The sequence below is a fragment of the Cetorhinus maximus genome, chromosome 10 (genome assembly GCF_964194155.1).
Source record: "Cetorhinus maximus chromosome 10, sCetMax3.hap1.1, whole genome shotgun sequence".
NCBI classification, from domain to species: domain Eukaryota; kingdom Metazoa; phylum Chordata; class Chondrichthyes; order Lamniformes; family Cetorhinidae; genus Cetorhinus; species Cetorhinus maximus.
Genome location: NC_135888.1, coordinates 121,312,766 through 121,335,256, shown reverse-complemented (window position 1 = coordinate 121,335,256; position 22,491 = coordinate 121,312,766). Strand labels below are relative to the sequence as shown.

The following is a 22,491-nucleotide window of genomic DNA, read 5'->3' as shown; positions in this document are numbered from 1 at the left end:
GTAATGGGTTGTGACCCAGTGGGACATTCAGAATATAAGAAAAATGAAGAACCCTTGAGAAATGATAGAGGACTACGTTTTTGTGCTTGAGTAGATATTTCCCAGCCACCAGGTAATGTGGCAAAGAGTTTCCATTTAAAATTAAATAATTTCATAACTATTGAGCTAGATAGAGTTGAGATAACCTTATTGCTTCACTGGTGTGAGATCATTGGCTTTATTAAGTGATCATGGAAACTTCATATTTTCCCACATCCCTTAACCTGAAAGAGAAACATTGATGAACCTCCTGATAATTTTTCAAGCAGGAGTTTTAAAAAACCCTTCTTCACAAGTTTCCTGCACTTGGACATTTTCGACTCACTGTGCGCCTAGTAGGCACCAGTTTCTAAGGCTTTTAAAGTAATGTAATTGACTTTGTCACAACTCATTTGCACTTTGTCCCCACTGGTCATTTCAGTGTAAATGAGCGTGCAGATAATCTCCTGAAATGTTGAGTTTTCATTGTGCAAGCTTAAGGTCAAAACTGCAGCCATTTTTAATCACAGTCTGCTTTTTGGCAAATGTAGAACCGTTCTTCATTTTTAGCTGTGGGCATTGAAGGTACCTTCTACAATTTGTCATTGGTATGACTGCTGCAGGCATTTCTGACTTGTGTATTTAGCTATAATGTTTCAAATATTTATATAAAAAACTTAAAACATTCCTCATTGTCCTTTGAACTTTGGTTTTACATCATATTTCCCTCCACTTTCTCCCCTTGGTATCACAGTTGAAGACATCGGGGTCGATTTTAAATTGGGGTAGCACCTATGTATCAGGGACTGGAACTGGGGCGCACAATTGGAAGTCTTGCGGGATGTGAGGCTCGGTCAATCTTAACAGCCAGGCCTCGTTTAAAGTTTCCATTTTTGTCTTCTGCTCCCAGCTGACAGGAATATGGCCTAACCAGTGGGTGGGAACAGGAATTGGCAGTGGTGGGGGAGGGAACAGGATATTGCTGGAGTCCCAAAGCAGCAGTCCCAAGGGAACACTCCCCGACATAAGGTTGAGTTATGGATGTGATATGTAATAAGCATATGCTGGCATGGGGGAGTGAGAGGGAAGGTAGGGGCAGCGGAGGCTGGGACCTGGGGAAGCACTCCAGCTCCTCCTGACCCTTGAGGAGGCCACAAAAGTAATTCTTACAAACTTACCATGGCTCCTGGCCAATCCACGCCTCCACCAATTCAGCTGTCAACGTTGGTCCGGCACAGGGATCCCGAGTCAGGAAGGCAATTGTTACCATCAATGTATTTTTAATGTGTCATAAAATATTTGACAGTTGGCTGGGATGCCCTTTGACTGTGACACCTCACTCTTGGGTGATCTCAACATATCTATTGTACCAGCTGATCTTCATTTTCCAGATGCAAATCAAAGCAATAACTTAATTCCACTCCCGTTTCCATCCAACTGTTTAAGGTGTTCCAGCTTGTGATTTATGCTTGCCTGGAGTCCAGCTTCTTGACTCTGCGCATCGTGCCAAAGGATTGATTATTTTATTGCTTGTCCTGTGTAGTTAGATGCAATGACATTTCAATAGATATTGGCACCGTATTCTGCTTAGCGTGCGCTTTGTGACTGATATACTTGTAATTGATAACTAGACAATCGGGTGTCATTGAACTTCTCCAGATTGTTTGCCCATTGATTTATTTCTCTTTTAACAGCCATTGTGTAAGATACCATGCAAATAAAGCAAATGTTAACTTAAATAGGCTTAAAAAACATACCGCAACTCACTGTTTTTTATCCCTCTAATTGATGAGCTTCTGTCAAATCAGATTTTAGACTTCAGGCTTCATCTAACAGATGCTCCTTAAACCCCCAAATTCTCACATAATTAAATAGCTTTGGTGTTTTTCCAAGTTACATAAATATAAACATTTTTCTCCTGGAAAAGTTAGTGACAGCGAATGAATTGTTTTTAAGTGCAGACACTACTGTCATCGAATCATAAAATGATGCAACACAGAAGGAGATTATTCGGCCCATTGTGCCTGTGCTGGCTCATTGAAAGAGCTATCCTATTAGTCCTATCCGCTTTTTCCATAGCTCTTCATGTATTTGTCAAACTTGCTCCTGAAAGTTATTATTGAATCTGCTACCACCGCCCATTCAGGCAGTGTATTCCAAATCATCATAGCTCAATGTAAAAGAAATCTGCCAATTATGTAAGTAAATTTTGTAGCCAATTTTTAAAAAATGGTGCCGGAACTGCTTAGCTCTTTTCAAAATGTTTTTGCATACGTCTTACTGAACAGGACAATGATGGACCCACTGAATGGGCCAGGGATGTAGCCAGTGTATGGGCCAGTTTTGCAACCCTGTTTACAGGCCAGTGATGTAACCCACTGAATGGGCTAGTGATGTAACCCAGTGTATGGGCCATTGATGTACCTAATGTACAGGCCAGTTTTGCAACCCTGTTTACAGGCCAGTGATGTAACTCACTGTATGGGCCAGTGTGTAACCCACTGAACGGGCCAGAAGTGTACCCAGTGTACAGACTAGTTTTGTAACCCAGTATACAGGCCAGTGATGTAACACTAGATCATGATGTTGGCAACTGAATGGATTAAGCACTTGGGATTTGAAACTGGGTGATCTGAAAACCTTTTCCTGCCTTGACTTTTTCTTGACATTTGGTGTTTCAGATTGCATTACATTGTAGAAAGGGGATGCTTTTCTGAAAGTGGAATTGAGAAATTGAATTGGGGCACATTTTGCAATGGGTTATTCCTACAGTTACGAACATACATGTAACCCAGTGTACAGGCCAGTGATGGAACCCACTGAAAGACCCAGTGATGGAGCCCACTGTACAGACCAGTGGTGGAACCACTGAATGTGCCAGTGATGGATCCCATTCAATGGGCCAGTGATGTAACCCCTTGTGAGAGCCAGGGTTGGACCCAATGAATGGGACAGTGATATAAACTCACTGAACAGGCCAGTGTTGGACCCACCGAAAGGGCCATATCAAGAACATTAATTGGTTTGAAATTGGTCGTGGTATTCCCCAGCAACCTCATTGTTATTGTGGTGTTATTTGTGGTCTATGGTGCAGAAACCAGTTTGAGACCAGGCACACAGTTTAAGTAGGCATCACCTCATTCAATGTTTGACTGTCATAACATCAATAATTGACCTCTTTAAATCAATTGATTATATCAGTTCTGATTTCAGATTTTAGAAGCAGGAATTTTTCAATTATGTTTATTGTAAAATATCCAAATTAAAATCAATTGAAGTTGAAGCCAGTGCATTATTGCAACACATAAATGTGGGATAGAGTTTTCAACTAATGGTTCACTATATGATATCCTCTCCTACTTCAGCGATAGGAGGCGTCCATATCAGATAGGGCACAGATAGCAAATATAAAAAGAGCCTGGCAAGGCAGTTTGCTTTCCTGTACCCTGATTAATGCTCCCACTAAACATTTCAACACCAATGCAACAGTGGCATTGGTGCAGGGTATTTAGGACAGTTTAGAACCACGCCGCATCTATCAGTTACTGAGATATGGTTTACTTGGCTTGAAATTTCACAATTTGTACTGAACTCATAAACTATTTTTTTTTAAGAGATGTTCCTTTTAATTATTGAGGATATCGGCCTTCAACCCCTCTAAGGTAATTTCACTTCAACACTTGAGACAATGCACAAAAAAGTTCACTTCTATCAATTGTCTAAAAAAAATACTTTTTTAAAACTGCGGAGTAGAAGTTTGAAAATTGATTGAGTATACATTGAGGCAATCGGCATTGTTCACGCATTTGATTTAAGCTTGTGGATTCTGTTTTGTAGAAGATCATTGACAATATGGTGATAAAATAAGCAGCAAGATGTAGTTCTGCATTGGAATGCTACCTTGGGCTAAGTGATATATGTACTGGCAGAAAATTCTAGTGTGAAGGAACTGGGTCTATTTTTTAAATATTCTTTTGTAAAGCATTTATAATTTCTTTGAATTCCCCCTCTCTTAGTCTCCCTTCATCAAGCATCATACCCCAGGAATTAGGAACTGGGAAACAAACAATTCCGGGGCTTTAATCAATGGTGTTAAAATCACAAATTATGCATAATTAAGGGAGATCATTTGGTACATCTGCCTCATTTTTTCACAGAAATCTGTGGTTCTTCTCTGCCTCACTGACAGCATTGCGCTGTTCTTCCTAGAAGCCCATTCCAAGTATTAATCACTCTGTATGAAACTGTCCTTCTGATTTCAGTCTTGAATTTGCCTTTTTATAAATTTATACCAATTTATGTGTATTTGCCCCGCCCTGCATTTGTTATTCAATTTGAAAATGTAATGTGCCTGGGTTGTTTCACTTAGTATCCTATAGCCCTCTATACAATCTTTCTCATTCACTCCTTTCATGAATGAAGATTCAGATTTGAAAGGTTTCTTATTAACTCAATCCTCTTTTCACTTCAGGTCAGCATTTTTAGACCTTACTGCTCAAGTTGAGCGTTTCCTTACTGAAATTATATAGGGCCTTGGTGAGACCACACCTAGAGCACTGTGTACGTTTACGCTCTCCTTACTTGTATTGGGGTAGTGAGATGAAGGTTCACTAGATTAATTCCTGGGAGGAAAGGACTGACCTGTGAGGAGAGTTTGAGTAGACTGATTTATACCTAGAATTTAGAGCAATGAAAGGTGATCTCAAAGTAACATATAAAACTCTTCAAGGGCTTGACATGACAAATACTGATAGGATATCTCCCCTGGCTGGGGAATCTAAAACAAGGTGTCATAGTCTCAGAATAAGAGGTTGACCAATTAGGGTTGCGATGAGGAGAAATTTCTAAATGTAAGAGTATCCCAGAGACCTGTGGATGCTCAATCAAGTATACTCAACTCAGAGATTAATTAACCTTTGGATACTAAGGGAATGAAGGGATATGGGAATAGTGTGGAAAGGTGGGGTTAAGCAGAAATTCAGCTGTAATCTTATAAAATGACAAAGCAGTCTTGAGGGACCAAATGGCCCACTCTTGCACTTATTTGTTATCTTCAATGTATGGTTCTGACCAAACTGCACTCTGGTCAAAGTGTGGCTTTTCCAGAGCACTATACAGCTTCAAGAATGTCCAAACATGTGCTCTACTCAGAGCTATGCCAGAGAGTCAGTTCATACAGAGGCCAAAGGAAAAATTTCAAAGACAATCTCAAAGCTTCCATGAAGGTCTGCTTTATTAACATCAGGGAAAAGCGATGCCTCATCACACCCAACATGGCGATCCATCATCAAAAATTGTGCCAAGTCCTTCCAATCATCAAGAGGAGCCTTGAGAGAGAATGGCGAAAGAGACCGAAAGAGGGTAGCGGCTCAATCCAGCAATCCACCACCACCTCTACCCGCCGATAACCAATGTCCTCACTGTGGGATGGCTTGTGATTCTAAGATAGGGCTCATGAACCATCTGCGAACCCACAGCTAGCATTTGCATCTCACTTAAATCCAGCCATCCACAAAGAAGAATTGGCTTCAACACAAGGGATTGCCGATGACAATGCTATAGTTTCAGCACAACTGCCTCAGACTTATACTTCACTGATTTTTAAATATATTCCTATTCTTAACATGTTAATATGCATATACAGATGTCTTCCAGCTTCTTCCTAGCCCACATTAAAAATTTCCCACATTTTTATCCAGTGTATAATACTTATGTGAAGCATCAGAACAGGTTAGTTAAACTGAATGGTCTGTTTGTATGTTATATATTGTGACTAATGTTGCAGTTATCTATGTTGAATTTTAACTACCATAGTTGTGCCTATTTGCAATTTTGCTCAGGTATTTCTGTAGTTTCTTGGCTGTTTCATCAGAATCAACAGCCCTAATAGAAATTGAGTATTGTCTGCAAATTGTACCAGCTTGCATTTTGTTTTCAAATCCAGGTTGTCCATCTGGATTCAAAACAATATGGCTTCCAATGTCAATGCCTGGGGCTTTCCACTTAATATATCTCCCAGCCAACATATCACTCCTCTAGGTAGTATTTGCTGGTTGCTTTTTCAGTCAATCCCTTACTCACTGCCAAGTATTACAAGCACACCCAATCCCTTAACTGATGCAGCAGCTTTTTATGGGGAAATGTTACGCAAAGATTTTCCAATGACTACCACCTCAAAGTGAACAGTCAAGGAATTTGATCAGATAGAATCTTCCTCCTAAATAATGTTGGATTCTGTTTACTAGTTTATTTTCAAAGAGGTCTTTTGCTAATGATTGATTCCACATTTGTACTGCTATTGATGTAGGACTAAGGGATTTGCTGTTGTCTGATAGTGATGCAACCTCCATCTCATTTCCAATCTGTATTTTCTTCTTGCATTGATTTTCCCTCCATTTTACAGAAAAAAGGGGACATTCGTAGCCTGGCCTTCTGGAATACACAATGCTGAGAACTGAAATTTGCTTCCCATGACACATTGGCTTTTTTTGACTTTGCTCATTGTTCAGTAGCATGTGACAGTAGAGCACTTTTACTTTAACTGGAATGCAGGGCAATTTTATTCATCCAAATATCTGAACCTTAGGCAAATAATCATTAATAACCAAAGGGAAATTAAAAATAATGCATGCGATTTGCCTTGTCCTATTTAATTTGTTAATTGGATCCCGCACAGCTATTTGGTGAATGTGGTACTGATTAGAGTGAACAGAGCCTTTCACAACTTGCAACCAACGTTGGCATTAAGCACTTCCAAACCAACCTAGATAACCACAGGATAAACTGCCCTCTGCACTGTTTCAAAAATGAAGCCTTGGCTTCACCTCAGACATGAATTTCTGTGGCAATGCATCACTGTTGGGTGATACTGAAACTGTTATGCCTACACCGGGTATGTTGCCAATCTCAATAGTATCTGAAGGAGGGAGTTATTTTGTGGTGGTCTTATCAGGTGAATTTTGCCGAATAGCAGACTGTATTTCTCCTTCACTGATACACTTCAAAGTTAGCTTGTGCCACTAAATACTTCAAGTCTGAGCATTTTATGAGACATCAACGCATTCTTATGACAAAGATTATATTGACGGAAAGCTATTCAGCTTCAGGTTTGTGCTTACGTTTTTTCTCTTTTCCAGCAATTGATTAACTATTTGAAGCACATTTTTAAAAAGTATTTCACTGTTTCACTGATAACCAAATGCAAACATGTAGCCAGACTTTCAACAGTAAATTGTGAGCTTTGTTCTGAATATCCATAGTCATTTTCTATATAAGCAGAGGAGACAAAGCGTTGTGCAGATGTGCCATGCTTCAGAGATTCAGCAGGTGCTCGTAGGCACTGGTGTAATATTACAATATAATGAGCCCTGATGCTGTAAAAGCACCAGTGAGGATTGTACATGTAGAATTCATATTCTGACTGTATTTCAGGTATAACAGAGGCATGAATGCCAATCTACAACTAATTAATATCATTTTTGTCTGATTAACATTGCTCAGTTGCTGCAGAGTGGCAGTATGTGGCGATAGGGGAAACATTAGTTAGGTTGACATAGGTTCAAACACGTTTCACTTCAAACCCTGTGAGTCATCAGCTAGAAGAAATATTCATTCAGCCGCTCAAGTATAAAGAAGGGGAAAAAAATGTATTGTCATGACTTAGTGAGCTCAGTCATGAACTTAGTCATGAACTCACCGGTGTTCTTGCTCATTTCCTCTTTGTATCTACATTCACTGTATGGGATGATGGTTTATTCAATGTCAACAATGCCAATTGTGCCGTACTTCCACTGAACTTGTGGCTTCCTTCACTGAAAATCACGTTGCTTTGTTCTATTCTGTAAGAGCATAGAAATAGCCTTACAACTCATCGCAATGTGCCATCTACAATTTTAAAAAACTTGGACCAATTCTCTAACAGGCAAATCAAAATAATTAGGCAGAAGCAAGTTAAATTCTGCCTACCAACAAGTTACGGAGCTCTCACGCTAATGTCAAGGCCCAGTCACAGACGGCCACCCTACTCTTTATATTTTTAAAATTATACGTATTTTATCTAGTGTAAATGTGCACTGGGACAGGGAGGTAGGGACTGCTTAATAAAACAAAAATAATGAAGCGTTTTTCTTTTAATTGGTACTTTAGTAGATTGGCTTGGCACATTCTGATATCTCAGACGAACTGCAGAAACATACTTTTCCGCCTCCTTTGTGCTATCATCTGAATTAGTCTAATTTTTTTTATGGCATTTTTTTCTTCCATTTCAAAAGAGGATGGATTGTTTCCCCATGTTCTATTAAGTAGAGTGGATAGAAATGTGGTTCTTTTTTCCAGTATAATGCATGCTCATAATACAAATTGTTCAGGACTTTGTTGCTTTGTTATGACTGCAATTGTTATGACCAGGGTCACTAAATAGGTATAATTTTGAAGCTAAAACAGAACATGTGTCAGTTAGTATCTGTGAAGAATCTGAAAAAAGTTGCATTACAGCCTTTCATTAGAATTGTGGGGGAGAACAAAGGATAGTGAAGCATTTTAATGAATATATGCAATGACAAACATTACACTGTCCAAACTTTTCAGAAGGCAGCCAGCATTCTTATTTAAAGTGCAATTTTTGGGAATTTTTTGTTTTTCCCTAGAGATACTTGGCCTAGGTTTCTTTTACAATTGTACCCAAATATTCTAGTCATAAACCAATTAAAGGATCACCATGGCCTGAATTTTTCAGATGGTGGGTTCTTGCTTCCTGCCATCCAAAGGGTAAGCGGGGAACATATCCCAGTGCCCCGTAGCTATTTCACCCTCGAATGAGCATTAAATGGCTGCAGGCGGGACTTCCACCTGTCACTCAGGAGGAAGTCCCGTCTCAGGTTGCTGCCGGCCAACCTGTTTAGCCGGCAGCTCTTCAGTCCCTGCAGTGAAGGCACTGCAGTGGGCAGATGAAGAAATGCAGGAGGATGTCAGCGCCTAAGTCCGGGCACAGGAGGCCCAGGTAAGTTCAAAGGGTCCCAGGGCAGGGAGGGCCTGGAAGGCCTGGGGAGGGGTGGGGGTGGGGAGGGACGGGTGGTGCGTGAGATGAAGGATTAGCATCTCAGAGGAGAGTCTGGGGTGGAGAGGGAGGTCCAGAGGCCACCTTGGTGAGGGGGGGAGGCTGACTTCAAAAGGGGGCTTCTGATGGAAGTGCCCCCGCCCCCACCCACTTTCCACCCGAGCTATAACTTTGTTCTTTTTTGGGCTTCCCCCACAGGAGTTCAATCCTCCTGCCAGCCTAAAAATTGAGGCTGGGTGGGAGACGGCCCTTAGGTGGTCAATGATTGGCCACTTAAGGGCCTCAGCTGGGGCAAGTTCAGGCTTCGCGTCCAAGGTTTTGCCGGCCCCAGCGTATAATTGCTGCGTGGTCAGGCGGGCGGGAGCCCAGAGGGAATCCCGTCCCTTCAATTTCACGGTCCTCCACTCTGCCTAAAAACCCGCCAGTGAGAGAACGTAAAATTCTGGCCCACATTTTGGGCGTAGGTGAGTTACATGTAAAACTACAAATATGCCCAAGTCATCTTGCTTTTTGCCTCTGTCAGTTAAACTCTTCATCCAAGCGAATTTCCACCCACAAAAAACTATCTGTGCCCTACCTTTGAAATATGAGTATCACTGAAATGCACTTGTTTGGGTTTTGGTGTGTGGGGGTGGGCGGGAGTGGTGCACGGCGAGCTCTGAATTTCGCCACCAAGCAATCAGGGCAGCAGGAACAATCATTTTTCTGGTGGGTTATTGCGTTTTTTATTCATATATCCTCATTGAGACCTGCTCTGTATTTTCTGCACCGTTAATGCATTTTTACGGCATGATTATAAGCCACATTAAAAATTGAAAAGCTTCCTCATTTGCAGGCTCTATGCCATGTCTGATGTGTACAGATGATGGTTAAATTCATGCCTGTTTAAGTTCAGGTATATTTTAATGAGATCAGTAGGATCCTTGGGTGTAACTTGGCATTGACAAAATGCAGGCAACATGAGCATTTTTGCAACCAGCCTCGTTTGCTCCCAACGAGGAAACCCCAGGACCATCTCAGTGAACAAAATTTCATTGTAAGCATACAGGCCAGGCACTTTAAAAATATTACTTAATAATGAATCCATTCCCCAAAGAGCAACATGAAAATTAGAGTTAATCCCAATGAACAAATGCAAATTTTATCATTTCAAATTGTGATATTGGTCCAATGATCATAGCATTTGGACCTATGGAATTTCTCCCCCTTTCTATATTTGGCTAAGCGATGCAAATTAAATTTGGTCTTGTTTTACTAATCTACCAAATCAAAGCTTTTGAAATCAGATATATTCATGCTGCCATCATGTTTCCAATGTAGCTCTGAGAGTGAGGCTCAATGAGCTATGATAATTGTGTTGGTACTAATGTGGAGCTGGATTCATCCAACCCCATCTTTGGTGCCATTTTATTCAGAATTATAATTATCAAGTTTAATTGTAAGAAAAGTCAGTTCAGTCAATGAAGTCTGCTTCATGCGATGGACCAAGCACACCTGCCATGACCTCCATCAAGCTTCAAGCTTATTTTGTCACTGAAGATAAACAACATCTAAGACTTTACAAGAGAAACAGAACCTTGAAGGCAATTGAGCAAAAAAATGTCACAATATAATTCTAACATTGCAATCTGACATATCATGACTGGTTCCATTCCACAGATGGCGTCCATGTGATTCCAACATGACTGAAGTCAGTGTTCTGGACAAAGTTGGCTGACTCCTTTTTGACTTGCCTGCACGGTGATTCAAATGTTCGTATTGTAATGATGGATGAAAGGGATTTATTGCATTATGCCAATTTACTTCCGCCTGTGATTGCTGCACACAAGCCAGATCACTATCTTTCTTTGGTACACAGCCATTTAGTTTTTCTGCTCTGGATAAACATTTTCAACATGGTGCTGTATATCTTAACTGAGAAGTCTGCAGATTTCAGTCAGCATATCTGATTTATTACAAAAGCAAAATGCTGTGTATGCTAGAAATCTAAAATAAAAACAAAAATTGCTGGAAATACTCAGCGGGTCAGGCAGATTTTTGTGGAGAGAAACAGAGTTAATGTTTTAGCTTGAAACAATCTTCCATTTGAAAGGGTATCTTGATCTGAAACATTAACACTGTTTCTCTCCACAACTGTTGACTGACTTGCTGAGTATTTCCAGTGTTTTTTGCTTTTATGTCTGATATATTATTTTAGTGTTGTGCAGCTTAGAATAAGGTGCTAAGTTCATAAAAGATGGAAATTCATTTCTTTTGAACCCATTGTGTCGCATAATGGAGTATGTTAGACTAAGTCCCACAAAGGGTTAACTGTAATAGTCTGTGATGCCATAGAAGGAAGTGACATACATTCATGTGATCTGTAAGTCTCAGAGAAAGCAGCATGGAAAGAAGCTAGAGTAAGGGAATGTTCTCATAACTGTAAATATGTTACAGTGAAGTTAGTGTTTGCAGCTAGCAGCCTTCATGAGTTATTGAAACTACTCCATCACAATAATATATAGTTGCAAGTGGTAAAAATATGGTGATAGAAACATTTCTCCCTCTACCAAATTGCTTTGAGAAAGTTACAGACCTAAATCAGGCTGAAGCATAGCCAAAATGGTACAGGAGATAAGTTCGATTTTGCACCTCATCCGGCCTCACAGTGATGCCAGATTGTGAGCAGGTTAGTACACTTTCGTATGCAATGGGTAACTGTGGAGATGACGTTTTGAATGGGAATTGGTGAGGGTAAAGCGACATATGCCGAAGTCATTGATGCATTGGATACATATTTCAATCTCTGCAAGAACACCATCATGGAACGTGAAAAGCTCAAGAAAGGTACCCAGAGACGTGGGAAAAGCATTGACACATTTAATAATGATTGTTGCATTTAGCAGAATACTGTGAGTATGGCAGTCTGAAAGATGAGCTAATTCATGACAAAACAGTGGCGTGACTAGGGGCCGATGCTTTATTAGATAATTTGCAGTCTTGAGATGGCTTGATGCTGGTAAAGGCAATTCAGTTAAATAGACAAGCCAAGATCAGGAGGCAAAATCGATTGGTAGTCAGAGGAGAGACAGAGAGAGAGAGAAACAGCCTGAATCGCAAAGTAACAGATGCAGTTGAATTCATCAGGCATAAGAAAGGGAAAATGGGCAGAAGGAGAGACGTGCAGCATGAAAAGCATTTAATGCTGGCAGCCCAGACCAGCTGCTGCTGGTGCGGAAGAGAAAAGCACAGGCACAGGAAATGCCCCACCAAAAAACGAGCAATGCCATTGTTGCGAAAACATTGGCATTTTCAGGCAGTATGTCGAGGTAGAAAAACGGGCAGAACAGTCAAAAATAAATAGTTTTCAAAGGAAACAAAGTCCATGAAGTTGAAGATTCACAAGACATTGAGATACCCTTCTTAGGATAATTACGCGGGAACAGAGATCCTGGGAGAAGGTCACAATTTAAGTTAGACACTGGAGCAGCATATTCAGTTTTTCCAGACACTGACCCATGGTTAAACAAAAAAGTTCTTCAACCATCCTGCAAAAAGCTACAGGGACCGGGAGGAACAGAGCTGAAGTTCTGGGAGAACTAGCAACTACTTCAAAGCACAGAGATAAAGTAATTACTGACATACTGTATGTAATTCAAGATCAGAGTTGTTCACTTTTAAGTAGAAAACAATGTGTGGAACTGAGCCTAACCTGCAGAACAGAAGAAATAAAGAATGTTGAAGGAGACTTCAGAGCAGAATTTCTGAAGTCTTTTAAAAGATTGGGAAAGCTAAAAACAGTATATCATATAACACTAAGCCCAGAAGCAAAACCAGTAGGTATATATACACCCAGAAAGGTTCACCTCCTTTAATTCCAAAGGTAAAGAAAGTGTTCAACTCAGTGTTCAGACCTGGAGTCATTTCACCCATAAAAGAGCCAACGAGTTGTTGCTCAGGGACGGTAGCATTTCCGAAGCCAAACGGTCCCATAAAAATTGTTGATCTCACACAAGTTAATCAAGCTGTGAAAAAAGAAATCAATCCAATGGTACCAGTAGATGAGAGTTTATCTAAATTAGGGAAGACTCAATATTCTCTTAATTAGATGCCAGGAGCAGATTCTGGCAAAACCACGAGAATAAAGGTCCAAGCTTCTCACAACATTCCATAACACCATTTGGAAGATCCTGTTTTAACAGGTTACCCTTTGGAAAGCATCAGCCCCTGAGATCTTTCAAAGAACAATGTCAAATATTTTCGAGGGCTGACACAGAGTTGTTTGCCACATGGATGATGTGTTGATATATATGTCCACTCAAGCTGAGTATGACATGAGAGTGGCAGCAGTGCTGAGAAGACTACAAGAGACAGGTTTGATACTCAACAGTGAGTGCGAGTTTCGCAGCCAGCAATTAGGTTTCTTGATCACATAGTGAGTGCATCAGGAATAAAGGTCGGTTCACTGAGGACTAGAGTCAGAAAAGAACCTCCAGCTCCAAGGAGAATCATGGAGTTACAAAGGTTCATGGGATTGGTAAGTCAAGTGGAAAACTTTCCAAAAAACTGTACAGAGCTCAACAAGCCACTATGCCAAAACACTGAATGGTGTTGGGAAAAAGCAAATCAGAAATCATTCAAGAAATTCAAGGGGAGCTTGATGTCCTCAAGAGATATTAGCACATTATGACCTGGAGTTACCGACAGTAATTGCAGCGGACCCTCCTTCTACAGGATTGGGGCGGTGCTTTTCCAGGTACAAATAGATGGAAAATGCAAACCAGTCTAATACACATCACGGTCATTAACAGGTACAGAGAAGAGATATGCCGTAGTCACAAGGAAGCATTAGTAGCCTCTTGACATGTGGAAATTGCTGACTACGTCGAAGGTCTTCACATTATGATAGAACCATACCATAAAACTTTAGATAAAAACAAAAAACTACTGCGGATGCTGGAAATCCAAAACAAAAACAGAATTACCTGGAAAAACTCAGCAGGTCTGGCAGCATAGGTGGAGAAGAAAAGAGTCGACATTTCGAGTCCACATGACCCTTCAACAGAACTGACGAATCAACGGATCCTTTTACCCACCTCCAATATTCTCCCTCCACCTGGACCCCTCCCTCTAGATTCTTACCTTCTCTTGATCTTTTCATTGAGAACTGTCGGCGTGACATTAGCCGTCTCAATTTCTCTGCTCCTCTCACCCATTCTAATCTGTCTCTCTCTGAACTTACTGCACTCCGTTCTCTCAGGTCCAACCCCAACATTGTCATCAAACCCGCTGACAAGGGTGGTGCTGTTGTTGTCTGGCACACTGACCTCTACCTCGCGGAGGCTGAGCGTCAACTCGCAGACACTTCCTCCTACCTCTCCCTGGACCATGACTCCACCACGGAACATCAAGCCATTGTTTCCAGGACTGTCACTGACCTCATCTCCTCTGGAGATCTTCCTCCCACAGCTTCCAACCTGATAGTCGCCCAACCTCGGACGGCCCGCTTCTACCTCCTACCCAAAATCCACAAACAGATCGTGTCAGCCTGTTCCTGCCCCACGGAACTCATTTCTCATTATCTTGACTCCCTTCTCTCTCCCCTTGTCCAGTCCCTTCCCATCTACATCCGTGATTCCGCTGACACCTTACGTCACATCAACAATTTCCAGTTCCCTGGCCCCAGTTGCTTCCTCTTCACCATGGATGTCCAATCCCTCTACACCTCCATCCCCCACCAGGATGGTCTGAGGGCCCTTAGCTTCTTCCTTGAACAGAGGCCCGAACAATCCCCATCCACCACTACTCTCCTCCGTCTGGCTGAACTTGTTCTCACACTGAACAATTTCTCCTTAAACTCCTCTCACTTCCTCCAAATAAAAGGTGTGGCTATGGGTACCCGCATGGGCCCCAGCTATGCCTGTCTCTTTATGGGGGATGTGGAACATTCCTTGTTCCAGTCCTACTCCGGCCCCCTCCCACAACTCTTTCTCCGGTACATCGATGATTACTTCGGTGCTGCTTCAGGCTCTCGTCGGGACCTGGAAAAATTTATTAATTTTGCTTCCAATCTCCACCCCTCCATCATTTTCACATGGTCCATCTCTGACACTTCTCTTCCCTTCCTTGACCTCTCTGTCTCAATTTCTGATGATAGACTGTCCACCAATATCCATTACAAGCCTGCCGACTCCCACAGCTACCTCGACTACAGCTCCTCACACCCCGCTTCCTGTAAGGACTCCATCCTATTCTCTCAGTTCCTTCGCCTCCGTCACATCTGTTCTGATGATGCTACCTTCAAAAACAGTTCCTCTGACATGTCCTCCTTCTTCCTTAACCGTGGTTTTCCATCCATGGTCATTGACAGGGCCCTCAACTGTGTCCGGCCCATCTCCCGTGCATCCGCCTTCACGCCTTCTCCTCCCCCCCAGAAACATGATAGGGTCCCCCTTGTCCTCACTTATCACCCCACCAGCCTCCGCATTCAAAGGATCATCCTCCGCCATTTTCGCCAACTCCAGCATGATGCCACCACCAAACACATCTTCCCTTCACCCCCCCGGCGGCATTCCGTAGGGATCATTCCCTCCGGGACACCCTGGTCCACTCCTCCATCACCCCCTACTCCTCAACCCCCACGTATGGCACCTCCCCATGTCCACGCAGAAGATGCAACACCTGCCCCTTCACTTCCTCTCTCCTCACCGTCCAAGGGCCCAAACACTCCTTTCAAGTGAAGCAGCATTTCACTTGCATTTCCCCATAAAACATTAGTCACGCTATTGATTTTGAATGCTTGCAACAATGCCATCAAAAGTTCAAAGATTTAAATTGAGATTGATGAGTTTTGAGACTCTTACGGTATATGTTCAATGGAAATAACAGAGCTCAGCAGATGCATTATCATGTATTGAAACGGAGAATCCAGAAAGATGTGATATTGAATTTGTGGAAGAAGCTGAGTAGTTTGCTATAACAACAGTCTATACATTACTGGAAACAATGGGCAGAAACTTTCCGTTGGCGAGCGGGGGGGGCGGGACACGCATGCCGACGCGGAAAATGACATGGGGTGTCGTTGGGTGGAACTCCCGACCTCACCTCGCGTCATTTACATTTTCAGGTCAGCGGGCGCACAGCTGAGTCGACTGCGTGCCAGCCTCTTAAGGACGTTAAGAAACGAATTGAACTCATTAAGGGACCTGCCCGTCCAACCTTCAGGTTGGCGGGCAGGTCGGGAGCCCAGGCGGGCTTGTGAAAAACATGAAACCTCATCCACGGGCGGGATAAGGCTTCATGATGGTTTTTAAATTTTAATGAAAGGTTGCAATAAAAGTTATGGACATGTCCCAACTCATGTGACAGTTCCACATGAGGAGACATGGCAGGGAAAATTTTTAGACCCCTTTATTAAAAGTTTCAAAAAGTAGCTGATCTGCCTGAGGCAGCGCTTTGCCTTAGGGTGATCAGTGCGCTCTTTCGTGCGCATGCGTGAAAGAGCGCACTCCCGGCTGAGGGAATCCCGCCCACACAGGGAGCACATAGCGCTTGCTGGCAGACATCATGCTGGGCGGGCTTAATTGACCTGCCCACGTAAAATGGCAGCGCGTCCTCGACCGGGACAGCTGATCGGGAGCTCGCCCGCTCTTACCCCCTGCCAACGGGGGGAAAATTTTTCCCTATGTGAAGACTGAGTGAAATCATAGAGGCTCAAAATCAGACAAGGAATGTAAGCAGGTCAGAGAATTCTATATTTGAGGATGGGCAACATATATATGACACAGTTCTATCTTGAGACCACGGCTGGAATTTTACAGCACCATTGGTGTTGGGCATCATGGCGGGCCAGGGGATGGAGCTGGGGGGGTTAAACAATACGCCGTTGTGAAACCAGTTTGCAATCACCTGCTCTTCCTGTCAATGGCGGGCTATGTTTCCCACCGCCGCAAGTCGGGAATCTAATTTCGATACTTTACCATCTCATCATAAGGCCTGCTCACTGGAATCGTCCCTCCATTCTGGGTCACCCAGGCACGTGGGTGTGTGTTTCACATCTGTACCTAAGCGACGTGCTTCGCTCGGGGACTTCGAGGTTTGTTTGCCTACCTTGCTTCGGGCAGCACTCACAGTCATCAGCGCCAGGCTTCACAGACAGCACCACATCAGAAGGCATCCCAGGGACGCGTCACTGAATCAGGGAGCTGCATTCTCCTTGGCTTTTGGGGTGATGTCTTCACCGGAGCAGCCCTGGGCTGCAAGCATTGAGAAGTGTGCGTGCAGCTGCATTTTAAATATGGCACCCTGCATGAGGAAGCGGTGATGTAACAATGGGTGGCCAAATCAGAGACCGCCCATCAGCGAGACGGCATGTTTCCTGTGGCTGCACAATTAATGAGGCGAGAATGGGATGCCACGGCACAAAAACCCACCATTGCGGCTGGCGGGTAAAATTACTATTTTTCCATCTGTCACCGCATTTTGTGCAAATCTGGGACTACTCTGCCCCATATTTTTAGCAGAGAGCACATCTGACAGTGATTGATGATTTACCTGTATACAATGATAGAACAGTAATCCTTAGAGCATTGACACTTGAAGTCTTACAATGCCTACATTAAGGTCATTTAGGTATTAGCAAATGCAGAGCCAGAGTATGGTATTCAGTGCAGTGTACTAGTCCCTCAAAGTTATTGGAAGAAATGATATTCAGACGTATCACATGTACAATTCAAACAGGAGTCAAAAGAACCACTAATGTCATCTTCTTTTCCTTCAAGGCCATGGGAACGCTAAGGAATGGATTTAATTGAGGATAAAGTGAAAAATGTTCACAATAGTAGTAGATCATGACTTGAGATGGATTGAAATACAATGGTTAAGTGTTCAGAATTCCGAAGCATGACCATGACAACTATCATCAGTTGTTGTAAAAACCCATCTGGTTCACTCATGTCCTTCAGGGATGAAAATCTGCTGTCCTTACCTGGTCTGGCCTATCCGTGACTCCAGACCTACAGTGATGTGATTGACTCTTTACTACCCTCTGCAATGGCCTGGCAAGCAACTCAGTTCAAGGGCAATTAGGGATGGGCAACAAATGCTGGCCTTGCCGGCAACGCCCATATCCCATGAAAGAATAAAAAAAACAGCGATAACTTAATTGAAAGAAATCTTCACAGTCCATAGGATTCCTGATATTGTGATATCAGCTAATGGTCCACAATTGGTGAACAGTTTCAAGAGCTTACAGAATTATTTGGATTTATTCACACAAGTTCACCGAGGTTTCCTCAGGCCAATGGAGAAGTGGAAAGAAATATCAGAGGTGTAAAAGCATTACTGATAAAGAATGAGGATTTTCAACTGGCGCTCTTGAGTAAGAGATCTTCGCCCTTGCAGAATGGATTAGCTTCTTGGAAAGAATATTGCAGACAGATTCCTACCCTTCCGCATACATCAATGCCACAGGTCAAAGACACAGACCTCGAAATAGTATGAGAAAGAGAGGAAACTTACCGAAGTAAACAAATGAAACACCATGATTGTTGTCACAGAGTAAGAACAATATCAGATCTTCAACAGGGAGAACAGGTTTGGATCAGAGATCAATCAAGATTTGGAGAAATAGTGGAGAAATCACCACACCTGAGATCTCACATTGTCAAGATGGAACTAGGTACAAGTAAGGAGAAATAGAAGAACTTTCATTGTAATTGAGCAACAAGGTGAAAATCAGAGACCAGCGAGGTTGAAATCATTTGAAATGAAAGGAGGCACTGAAGCAGGTGGTCCTGAACCATCTATTAGTTCAAACTACATTCAAGAGCACCCAGGAGACCAAAAGCAAAATGAGAAGCAAAAACAGAAAATGCTGGAAAAATTCAGCAGGTCTAACAGCATCTGTGGAGAGAAAAACGGAGTTAACATTTTGAGTCCGTATGACTCTTCTTCACCTTGAAGTAGAGCCATACGGACTCGAAACGTCAACTCTGTTTTTCTCTCCACAGGTGCTGTTAGACCTGCTGAGTTTTCCCATCATTTTTTGTTTTTATTTCAGATTTCCAGCATCTGCAATATTTTGCTTTTAGACAAAAAAATGAGAAGGCCTTATTCCCTACAAACAGAAGAACAAAGTATGGTAGACTAGTGGAGGTGCCACAATGCCTTACAATCGGTGTAAAAGAAGATGAGAATCTCAAAAAACAAAATGGAGGAAGGAAAGAGAAGAGAGAACAAGAAGAGAACATGAAGAGAGAAAGAAAAATGACCTATCCCTCGGGGAGCAAAAAGAGGCTACAATTCTTATGAGACTTCAAAGCGCCAAATTTTCAAAATGACTAGGAAACTGAAGCAGTGGATCTCCAGGAAATTCAGGCAATCTTGAAGTCTGAACAAAGATTTAGGGGGAGATGTAGTATAATGGAGTATGTTAGGCCAAGTCCCACAAAAGGTTAACTGTAATAGTCTGTGATGTCATAGAAGGAATTAAGATGTACTCATGTGATCTGAGATTCTAGGAGAAAGCAGTGTGGAAAGAAACTAGTGCAAGGGAGTGTTCTCATAACCGTAAAAATGTTACAATAAAGTTAGTGTGTTTGTAGCTGGCAGTCTCTGGGAGTTAGTGAAACTACTCCAACTCAACAACACAATAATATACATTGTTCAAAAACAAGCTTGTCCATGTTTCTAATCCACCTTGGTAAATGCGGGTCAGTTTTATCATGTTTTGTTGTTGGATAACTTCAAAAAACATGAAAGACAGCTCCATTATTGCTATGGTAATTTGACTCCCAGTGCATGTTATTAAGTTTATATGAAGAGATGTAATACTCTAATCAAGTTGCTTCAAAAATCTGCAACTATTATAAAGGTATGATTTAAAATCAAAGAAAAATGTATCACAAAAGTCCGTGAGGCAGCATAATGAAGATGTCAGTAGCACAATAGGATTTTGGGCAAGGCTATTACTGATTTGTTCAAAGTACAGACCTTACCCAGTCTATAGTCCTTATAAGAGTTTTCCTTATCTTGCATATTGATGCAAATGCTGGAATAGATACTCAGGCTTACAAAGGGATGATAAGTGCTTTCCTCTACCATTAATACAGCCTGACAGGCTTCTTGTTATTACCACATGCTTACGTTAATGTCCTCCTGTTATTTTATTTTGTAATTTCTTGGCATGTAATATTTCTGCACAATTTTGCATCATTAAATTGTCTACAAGTCAAACTAAACACTGTAGAGAAAAAAATCAGTTTATTTCTTCGTGTGAATGAGTGATTTTTATGTGTTTTAGATACACTGTCTGAGTTTTATTGACCACAAATGGAACAAGCTATCGACTATGCAAGAGAGCTTAAATTAGAATTTCATCAGCACTGGGAAAGGCCGGATGAAGCACAGGCCAAGATAGATTTTAGATTGACTGACACACTTTTATCACATTTCTTCTACTACTTACAAACTTGAATATCCCTTGGGCTTTGATCAGTTCAGTTCTTTAATGTGCGATACAATTGTCCATTAGGAGAGTATTTCTCATTAAGTGGGAAAATAAAATTTCAGCTGTCGAGAAGGTGAAACATTGGTGGTTGTGTGTCGGGGACGAGAGGAGAAAATGGAGAAGCTGGACACGAAGAGAAAGGTGTGTGGCTGCAATTACCAAGACAAAATGTCGTAGCATTTAATGTAAGGCAACTTTTATTTTTCGAGAGAAGGTGGCAGCTGACAGTGGTATGTTAAGAATGAAGGTGAGAGGGCAATTCACCAAGTTAAATGCTCAAACATGTTGCTCAGGTTTTAGAAATTATGGGTGGAATTTAATGCCCTCCCCAGAGGCAAGTTTGGAGGACGGGAGGGCATGTAATCTGGCAGGAAAGTACTGGTTGGGGATCCCACTTCCTTCCTGCCTCTGCCCGATTAAGCCTGGGGCAGGAAAGCTCGTGGTTGGCCTTCCCACCCTGACACCAATTGAAGCCCTTCACTCACCTGTGGCCTCAGTCCCTCACTAATCCTGGGCCCCTGCTGGGTGCATTGCTGGCAGCTACCACTACTTCCCCAGTGGCACTGATGGTAAAGACGAGCTGCCCACAACTGATTGGACAGCAGCTCTCGAGGTGGGGGGGGTGGCGAAGGGGCGGTTGCATTTCTGCCCCCAGGTTCCTTGATCTAGGGAAGGCCTGCCCCATGGCACTTAACTGCCTGAAAGGCACTTAATACAGTTCAGCTGAGGTGATGCAGGACTCTTGCTAGCTGGCTCTCCAGCCAGTCAGTACCCCGTCACCTGGATTAAGTACTGCCCTTATGTCCCAAAACTTGATCACCGCCATATTTATCTAATTCACTTTCACTTTCCCTTGGTGAATTTATTTTGCCTCCTTCTGGTTCCACCTCTCCTCCTTTCCCACCTTCTTATGCTAGGTACTGTTTTCTGCTTGAAAGGGTGGGTCTTTGTCAATATTATGCTAAATCAGGATCACCGAAGAGGAACTATAGATTTGATTATACTGAGACTGCTTTTGGTTAAAACAGGGAACTTACTGAAAACAAGAGGAAAGACTTGTGGTGTTGTACAGCTGACACACTCTCAGTGGTACAATGGGTAGGTGCAACAGTGAATATATTTATTTAGGTTTGTTGGGTATTTGTTCCTATTTTGACCCTGGGTTAATGACCCTCAGCAAAGCCCACACTTTCACCATTCAGAGTGTGTCAGCTGTAACCACAAATCCTTTCCACTTGCTTACATTGAATTCCCTGTTTTAACCAAAGACAGCTTAATGCTATGACATCACTATCTCATCTCCAGGTTCCCTGGCAAATCTGGGAGGTTGGGTGGGATGATGGTCATCTCTGTCAAAGGGAGAATTTCTAATTAAAGCTGCAAGGTATGTTGTCCTGAGGAGTGCTGTGCAAGAGAATGCTGGGCAAGTCATAGTGTGGGACTTGGCACCACTTTACCATCCATTCGTCTGCCCTCCTGAACCCTCTTTGTTAGTCTCCAAGTTGCTGGGCTCACACTTCTGCTCAGCCACTTACATCCATGCTTGCTTGGTTGGAGAGGTTGATGTGGGTTACAATGGCTCACCAGTACTTGGATCTTTGAGGCTGCAGAAACCACAAATGTCTCTTTCTCTTACTGGAGGTCCTGCTGAGAGATCCGAGGGGTTGCATTGAGGTGAGTTCTACCAAGGGCTTAAAGAAGAGGACAACATCGCCGACTAAGCAAGCTTGGATGGAAGTGTGTAAGCAGACGTGTGCTCCCTCCAAGTTGGAGACAACATGAGGACCCAGGACCTCAAGAGAGCAGGTGAGTGTATGGTGGAGTGGTGCCAAACCCCATGCTATGGCTTGTCCGGCATTCTCTTGCACAACACTCCTCAGCACCACATACCTTGGCAGCTGCACCCATTCCTCCTTCTGTACCTAGCATC

The 22,491-nt window shown here is 42.5% G+C and overlaps 1 long non-coding RNA gene across 2 annotated transcripts in view; it reads left to right on the top strand.

Moving 5' to 3' along the window:
• The window catches only part of LOC144685292 (uncharacterized), a 268,208-nt gene that overhangs the window by 124,018 nt on the left and 121,699 nt on the right, over positions 1 to 22,491 (top strand). Inside the window, exon 4 of one of the 2 annotated variants that reach the window (XR_013577698.1) lies at positions 6,422 to 7,664. The exons of the other annotated variant lie outside the window; for it this stretch is intronic. This is a non-coding gene — a long non-coding RNA (uncharacterized LOC144685292). Of the gene's footprint in view, positions 1 to 6,421; positions 7,665 to 22,491 lie in introns of those variants that run through there. 2 annotated transcript variants of the gene reach the window in all.